Here is a 9,996-nt window from a genome sequence, read left to right as displayed (position 1 = left end):
AATATCTTAAATTACGGACTATGCAAGGTGATACGAATCAAAGTAAAACTTTACTTACACAGCTCTTTGAGTATAAAAAAAGAATAATTGACTAATAACAGAGTAAAAACAATTTTTGTTTGTGTTTTTGAAAACTCAACAATCTAGTATGTAGAAATATTTATGAATCAGTTTGTAATACAAATATCTCAGTTATCGCCAAAATATGTAAATAATGTGCCCATAAAATGTCACCTGCCTCATTTGATACATATCGTGCATTATTTATTGTTACAGTGGAATTACATATTTTACATATTATCATCACTGCCATAAACCGCTGGAATCCAAACAATTTTAATAGTTTTACCAGGTTAACTAGTAAGTCTCTGCGATAACTATTATATTTACATATCAAACAGAGAGAACAAACTTAAGGTCGCATAAATGAATTATCAATAGTGGAATACACCTAATAATATAGATAGATACATACAGAATACCAAACCACACTGTCTTAAATTTGAAAGTGTGTACTGTATATGCTTTAATAATGTGCAAAGACATTATTTTGGACTGCATACTCAAAGAACATTGGAATCTGACGGTTATTATCACATGATGATAAGCTAACAAATAAAGCATTACTGTCTTTTAAATACTTGCGCCAGGTTTTGACTTATCTTGGTAAAGCACATGCCTGTTCTAAATCTCATTATTATTCTTAAGTTAATGTCAATTCAATTAATCAATATTTCTACTTTGATGTTTCAACATCGATGATTTAATGCCCTGGTAGCACAGCTCATACTCGTACTAAAGCGGTGTTTTAACGTGAATTTTTTTATATTTTTGCACAATCAGTCAGACAGTAAGTTGTCATACATATGATTGACGTACCATCGGATGAGTCTTAAAATAATTTCACTAATGTCAAAACAGAAATGTAATTTACAAAATTGAAGATATTGTTTTAAAATGCAAAATATAGCAAAGTGAATAACATGTCATTTTATATAGTTTTGCACTTTCTGAATTGAAAACATTTGTCATTCTCTTAATATTTTGTAAACAATTGGGTGGCAGATGTTCATAGGTATGTTTATTAAAGATTAATATCATGTCCTTGCCTTATCGTTTAATATCTGCACTTCATGAATGACAATGACATTTTCAGACCAGACACTTGCACAATATATCATGTTACATTTAAGATATTAACTAAAAAAAGTAAAAAATTACTTCATTTAAAAGTAGTAATAAAGTTTTTAAAAGGTGTAAACCACACAATTTTACCTGTGTCATGTATTAAAATGTTTTGCATGTAATACCATGTGATCCTGTATTTTAAAATAAAGGATGGTTTACAAAAAATTGATAAAATGTGCATGCGGCTTTATTTCATGAAAAAAAAAAAAACACAATCTTTTGTTTGATAACCGCATGTCTACAATATGCTGATGATTTTTTTTTGGAAAATACATAGAAATTTGATTTCATGGTAGCTTACAAAATAGTTAGTATGCATTTATGTTTAAATGCTTTTTATACTCCTAACGCTTTCGGACTGACATAAGCGACCTGCCCGATCCTCCCCTTTTTTCTTTCACCCTTGTCTCTTTTATTTCAGCATCTTAACATTTCACTTGTTACTTTCGTCGCCCCTGTGTCCTCATCTGGTTTTGGTCCACTGCCTTCTAGGTGCCCTGCTGTTGTGGCTGGTTTGTGTCGAGGACTGCGTCCAGTGAACGTTGCCTTTCCCTTGTTGATCTCTGTTCTCATATTTTTAGACATGTGATGTTCACCCCCTGTGATGTTTTCATTTATAAATATTTCAATTTAAATAACAGAAACATAAACCTTGGCATATTCTTAAATTATGTATTCACTTCCAACTGTTTAGTTTCATCTTAAGTTAGAATTTGTTAGCTTCTTTAGATACAAATAATTTTCAATTTTTGAAAAAGAAAATAAAGTGACTGAAAGCTTACTGAAAGCCTTTTGTTAAAGAGGCACTACTAGTATTTAAAAGATAATCATAAAAAGAAGCATAAAATATAATTCTGCGCATCTCTTTGGTGATCCACAGGATAATTAGAATTGTAATGTTGTCGATAAAAATCTTATTTTAAAGTCTTTGAATATCTTCGACATTCTTGTTGTGCGCTCTTACCAGCAATCACCTATTGTTGGTTTCTGTATTTATCTATTTTGTGTGTATATATTTTAGATTTATTGAGAATCCATCCGCACTTTCAGACACGGATCCCGGACATGCCACTATTTATGTCATTAAAGGTTATAATAAGCAGAAAATCGGTCTAGAATCTATAATTTTGATGCACGTGAGGGTAATGCAACAAGTATGTGCATTATAGAGAAAAATAAGGGTGTTTCTGCCAAAATTAATGATAACACTTTCGGACGGACTTAACTGACAGATAATGATTTAATATTTTTGATATATTTACACATGAGGTATTACAATTATGAAATAAATGTCAGAGAAAATGAAATGTGCAAAGATATTTCTGGTGAAAACCCTTCTTGTTTTATTGTTCTAATGAAGAATTGACAATAGACAGAAATAGCAACTTAAAACGATTGGCTCATTTCGTACATTTATCAGTCCAAACAAACACTATGTCTGTACTACAGGGCAGTTTTGGATAGGTAATTAGAAGATGTGCTACAAGATAGAGTACTTGTTTGGAAAATTGCTGACCTAAGTCTGAATGAAAATTCCTTGTGGGGTTCAAAATGTTGTTAGGCAGACTTCATAACCTCAGATCCCCTTTCAAAATTCCATTTTATTTAGTTTCGCCCATTGTTTTCTCGTATAGGGCACACGCATTTTTTTTACTTAGGGACCATACGCCGCTTTTATCGAATGGCACTACCAAGGCTGAAGGTTCCATGATGACCGCCGTATGAACACATCTGCGGATGTTTCTAAATTCAAAATCGCCATTTCCGTGTTTAAATGTTGAATTTTGCTTAAGCCGGTGCTAGGGGGCATTAACGGTAACTTGCACTTTCCAGTTCCGTCCATGAACAAGCTCAATCAAACCGAGCCTGCAACGTTTTCAATTTTCCGTGTTGGGCTTTCTTTAGAGATTCTGTTTTGCTCTATTTTGAAAAAATACTAATAGATAAAATTTATAACGAAACAAGAATTAATTATTTCCTGTTTGGTACATTGTAAATGGTTTGACTTGTTTCATACATTTGCACTATTTCTAGCCATTACAAACATGTTCAAATCCTTAATATAACTTATATCTAATACAGTTTCTTGTGTGATTATGAAGAGCACAACGGATGTTATTACATAAAAATTGTTACAGTTGAAAGTGCCCACGATGTGTCCTATGTGTGATTATGAAGAGCACAACGAAGTTATTACATAATAATTATTATGGTAGAAAGTGCCCACGATGTGTCTTATGCATCACTTAACGCATATCGTGCATAACCGACAATGCAGTTTTATAGCATTCTTTAAGTTCCTGTGTTGAAGCAATTGATGATTATTCCATGCATGAGATGTTCAAATGTAACTGACGTATCTTGTAGTAAGTTGTTCGATCTTGTTATAAATTTGCAACAAGATGTTCTCTCTTGTGTAAAAATAAATTCATTTACACTGATAAAGGTCAAGTGTTGACGGAAACAATAAGACACAAAGAAAATAATATAAACTTTGTTTTGACATGCATTATTCATTGACAAATAATTCTTTTATAATTAATACCGAAAATTTATTTTCTGTTAAATACATTATATTGTTCAGGCGGTCCACGTTGGCTTCTATATGAATAATTGTTAGAGCAATAATGCGTAGATATTTTTTTTAGATAACCGTTTCTTACACTACCAAACGGAGCATCAAATAACTTCATAAAACAATCTACAAGCTCTGATTAAAGGATCCGGTTTTTTTTTGGGATATGCATTGATCCATTAACATTTTTTTTCAATGTATTTTTAAGTGCATGAATTTGTTTTTTGTTTCAAAATTTGAAAATAATTTTAAATCCTGAAAGATTTTAACTTCAAAAACACATGTAAATAATTACACTGTTGATGACATGTTTTTAAGGATTTGCAACAGTTTTTAGATTTAACATTTTAATTGTAAAAGCTGTAAGCGATCCTACCAGGTTTTGATCCCTCTAGCTGAATACATTTTAGTATTCATTATTTAAACCAAGTTAATATCTCAAAAAATATAATGCGTATAATATTAATAGTAATAATTTGGTCAATCACTTGCAGTTTACCTTAGTGTGTTGACATGAGCTAATTTTTAAATGGACGGTATTTTTCGAAAGTTTTGCTCATCCTGCTTTGAGAAACAGCAAAAATAAATAAACAAAAACCAGTGTTAGTGTCTAAATTGCGCAAGTACCTGTTTTTCTTATTTTCATTTGCTAAAGTCTTTTGACATATAGTTTGAGTTACGTTATATTTATCTCTCAGCAGTGGGAAAATTTCATTTCCGGCATGCGATCTAGACTGACGACTTTAAGGACAATAGGACGACCGGCCATATAAAGACTTTACAATGTGGTTTGTATTTTACAATTGTTAAATTTGCAAGTTTTTGTCAAATGGTTTAGAAGGAACAAGTTGAAACATTCTGCACATTCAAAATATGACTTAATATGTAGAAAAATAATAGAACATACACGTTTGATAGCCAAGTCGGAAAGTAATTTCTATAATTTTTAGTAATAATAATTTGCGTCTCACATGTCAAAGTCTCAGGTGTTGTTTAAAAGGAGATAATTATCATTTTAAAATCTTATTCAGAAAGCTTGAGTTTCCAAATAACATATATTTTGAATGTCAGTACTTTTATTACGGAACATTTTATAATGTTTACGCACAATATTCATGTGTAATATAGATAACAGTGATATCACTGCGAAAAATATACTGATATACGGAATATACGGTCCCGTATTTTTGACATATACGGGCGTGTACGGGATGTATTCGTCGAATATACGGACCAAGTATACGAGTCCGTATAGGGAACACCGGGTATACGGGAAGTCCGTATATGCATCAGGCATATACGGAATTCCGTATTTGCCCCATATACATGTACGTATATTTGTTCGTACTTTTGAAGTATACGGAGAATAAAATCCCGTATACGGACTATATTAAGGTTGTTATCCCTAGTATACTATAAATATACCAAGGATATACGGGACCGTATTTTCTACATATACAGAGGATATACGGACTCGTATTTTCTACGTATACAGAGGATATACGGAACCGTATATTCTACATATACAGAGGATATACGGACTCGTATTTTCCACATATACAGATGATATACGGAATCGTATTTTCTACATATACAGAAAATATACGGAATCGTTTTTTCTACATATACAGGGGATATACGGAATCGTATTTTCAATATATACAGGAGATATACGGAATTGCATTTTTTAGTTGTCCACAGGGAATACAGAACTGTATTTTCTTGATAAAAGAAGATACAGATAATATCAAAAGCATGCATTTACATATAAGTGACACGTATACATGACCGAAATGCAGACTTGTACAATTTTTAGAACATGTTTTATTACAAATTTTAAATGGGAACTGTAAAGTCATATGCTTAAGAACTTTATCTTCACAATTGGAGTATTTCAAATAATAAAGTAAAAACCAAATCGAGTCACTCTTAAATATTTATTATTTCATAAACATATATTCAATATGTATACATATATTAAACAAAATAAACATTTCTTCGCTACAACAGTCATATATTGTTGCAAGCCTTATTCCAGAGGGACAAATTAATGTAGCGTTGCAACGGAACGGCGATATACCGGTATGATGCGATACAGAGTCATGAAATACGTATCACAGTGGAGAAAATCCGCACTGCGATATTTTCTTTAGAGATCGAGTTATACATGTACATGTTTCGATATTTTTAAGCCGTAACCTTTATGAATTGCATGTTGTTTAAATCTAGAACAAACTATACCAACTTGAAGTTCGATTCTATTTATCTTAACAATGATTTTTATGAGCCACTTGTATTACACCCATAAAATATTTTGAAGATATTCATATCATTTGTTCGTGTTAACATTCACATATTATTTTAGGAAAATGAGTCCATAGCACAAATTGATTATTACAGAAAGTTTAAATAATAATAATAATTAAAACTAAAAATCCGTATTCACAGAAATTCGTCATTCAAACACAGTTCTTAAAAGCACTTAAATATATCAATCATCTATAGGAATGTTACGTAGACCAGTGTGACGGTGTCTATTTCGTGACGTAGTAAATGTTATCTCCAGATATTACAATCTTCTTCGGCATGTGTGTATCTGAAAAAGAGAGTTTAAAATCCTGTTTAAATAGTGTCATGAAATAGTTATCACAACTTTCAAAAAAACTATACACAAGCATTTTTTAAGCGTATACATTTATACATTTTTTTCTAACGCAAATTTCAAAATAATTTTATATTATTAGCATAAAGATGTCATTTATAAGCAACCATTACACAGGATTTAAATGAAATGATTAATCTATGACGGATGATAAGTTATATGTTTTTGTTCTAAAACCTTTACGAATATATTTATTTCAAACCTGTAATATAATGATAATGGTATCTTTGTTCTATGTTAAGAGTGTTTTATTGATTAAAAATATATTAATACAAAATAACATTGTATTGGGAAAAAGTGCTGACATAATCTTTTTGATCGTTTTACGATGTAAGTTAGCGTCGTTAGTAGGAGTCAATTCGTTTGAAAAAAGGCTTAAAAAGAACAGATATTTTTACTCAGATGTAGATCCCTGTTTGCACAATGATATCCAGTTAAGTAAAAGGCGGAATACCCAGCTATACTTCTCATTTATATTAAAACGTTAATCTTAACAAATTTGCATTATTATTTGTTTCAATTTCAATTGTTTCAAAAACTATCTCAGCAACGAATGAATACCATTCAATATACAATAGTGTAGATTAATATTTTTTTATTGTTAAGACTGTTTAACTAGGTAAGTTGACAATAGAATCTCTTACAGTGTGTCATCTCTAAAAATAAAGTGATAATTCTCACGAAATATAAATCAAAATATCCTCCCTTGCCTATAGCATTAATCTGATAGTATGAAATCAAATTCAGATAATAAAATAAACGTATCATATGAGACAATTGCATAAAATAACATAGGAAATATTTTAGTTAATACATGCGAATGCGACTATTACGTGCGCACGTGAAATATTTATGTATCAACGCAATATGTTTCACGTGCGCACAGGTACTGTGCGTTTAGTATGATAATTAAGTGACGAGGTGGTCAAGTCCACTATCCAGGTGTAAAACAGCTATCATACTGTGTTTATTATCTTCAAACAGGCTAGCTATATAAATTAAATAATCAACAAATTTATCAACTCTCAGCGTAAAGCAGTAGGTAAGGTTGTGGTAAATATCAATGCAAGACAGCTAGGCTCGGATTGCACGTTTTTCCCAAAAATATTTGCTTTATAATGATCAATCAGGTAGGAAGTGTTGTATCATTTATTGTAAAGATTATAAATGCTGTGATATTTTCTATTAACTTCTCATTTTGTTTTAAATGTAGCTATATTTAGCCCTATTTAGCAAGTTGGTGCAAACTTATACCAATGCATGATACTGTACACAGACTGTTTCAACTATAGTTAAGTTTGCACGAAATACTATTGCACTGCAAAAGTACTATGACTACTACATATCAATAACATATATAAAAGTGATTAAAATGTAAAGAAAGGTGACCTTTTCGAAACCTAGCTAAACACACCGTTTTCCGGTACGTTACGGATTTAGCTCTGGGGAATTACACCAAATGAAATAAATAACACAGTTACATGATATTTCTATTTTTCTATCATTATTTTAGTATGGTTAAGCATTTTCAAATGCGCGGCAAAATGCTTATATCATATATGCCTTAATTGACATCATTTTATGAAGTGTGACATCATTCCGCCTAAGAATTGATTCTAACAAGATAACAAAAGAGAACCAATGTATGTATAACTAACCACATTTATTCTTGTCAAAATAAATGCGTGTAATTAGGAAATTTGACTTTGCCTTGAGAAAGAATTAAACACAAGATGTCAGTACAGAGTGGAATATATATGAGTCTGGGGTAACTCTTCTTTTAACAGACAGTATGTCCGTGTAATTGTCTTATTTTATTCACAAAACACAACAATATATATCGTGAACTTACATCTATATAACTTTGCTACCATACTTTGCTTCATCTACAATTGCTGTAAAGAGGGCCACAGCTGCATTTCTAGAAGATTTAACTGTCCTGAAAAATCATAATATAACTTCAGCATAAAATGATAAAGAGCACATTGAACATATTTCATACGTGATCACATGTGCGAAAGTGTTAATACTGTAGGAAGCGTGTTTCACTTTTATGTGCATGTGTAGTTATGTATTTTGTGTGTTCGTGCGTGCGAGTATTACCATATTGCTTTATGTGAAATATAAGACAAATATGGAATGTCGAAAAATGTGTGATGTACAAGGGCTCAATATAAGTTTTTCAAGCGTTTAAATTCATGTATAATGAAATATTGAAAAACTGTTTCCTCAAACAGGCGCGTGTTTGTGACTGACCCCATGCGATATCACCTGATACGTAATGTTTATCTTAAAAACTAAACAAGAGTTTTAATTATAATAAGAAAAAAATATTTAAATTTTAATTTGTCCAATAAAAATCCATTGTAAATGTCGAAAACTCAGTTCATGTATATACAATTTAAAATCTGGGTATTCCTGAATATCGTAGATAAATAACCAAAAATATCGAATGAAAACCAAGAGTTGTCTGTCCTGAATAGCGAGTAAACTCGATCTTGCTAATTACTATTAATGCTAAAACAATACAAACAAAACCGTTTTAAAACTTCTGGTTCGTTGCGATATTTTATATTCACGAGTTTTAAAATTATTTCACCGACAACAGGCTCCTGATCTAAGCTTCGTATCAATGTAAAAATAAACATATGAGCCGCGTAACGACAAAACCAACACAATGGGTTTGCGACAGCATGGATCCAGACCAGCCTGCGCATCCGCGTAGTCTGATCAGGATCCATGCTGTTCGCTTACAAACTCTATAACAAGTAGAGAAACCGATAGCGAACAGCGTGGATCCTGATCAGACTGCGCGGATGCGCAGGGTGGTCTGGATCCATGCTGGTCGCAACCCATTATGTTGTTTTGTCATGACGCGGCTCATATGTTTTGACACCAATGGTAAGTGAATTAACAGTTAACTGTTAAACTTAACACCTGTCGGCCATATTCACATGCAATCATACACATTCTTTGTATTAGTGTAAATAAAAAATTCTGACAATTATTTTCGTTTTATTTATTCATCTAATTGTATTATGATTTAAATAAAAAAGAAATGTTTGTTTCCTATTTTTGTTTAAGATTTGTATTCATTTAAGAATAGGTTAATATAAATAAGAAATATATAACATGTGTACAGAAACTTAAAAAAGTGAATAAAATTGAAAAGAGCGGAGTCTTTAAATTGACTTATGTTTGCATCAAATAATGGTGATTTGTAAAAAAATAAAAACTGCGAATATAAAACAAGTATTCTGCTCGTTAAATGATCAAGACTGAGAAACAATTTTATCTGAAAATTTAAAACCTATTTTTTAGAAGTACTAAGCAATTTTCCTTTAAAATATGTTAATCTGTTAAATATGATAATTTTTGTTATTATATTGAAAAAATAAAACATAACTATTTTTGGGCTATCAATTTTCATAAATTACTATTAAAATTAATAGAATTTGAGTGTCTCTTTTCGATATGATCTTTCTTGCACATTGATTCGCACCCCTGCTGCTAAGTGATAATTGAGATCGCTTAAGATTATAAAGTCCAATCAGCTTGAACCAAATCACAG

The sequence above is a fragment of the Ruditapes philippinarum genome, unplaced genomic scaffold (genome assembly GCF_026571515.1).
Source record: "Ruditapes philippinarum isolate M1 unplaced genomic scaffold, ASM2657151v2 ctg6922_1_1_1_1, whole genome shotgun sequence".
NCBI classification, from domain to species: domain Eukaryota; kingdom Metazoa; phylum Mollusca; class Bivalvia; order Venerida; family Veneridae; genus Ruditapes; species Ruditapes philippinarum.
This window is presented reverse-complemented; position numbering follows the sequence as displayed.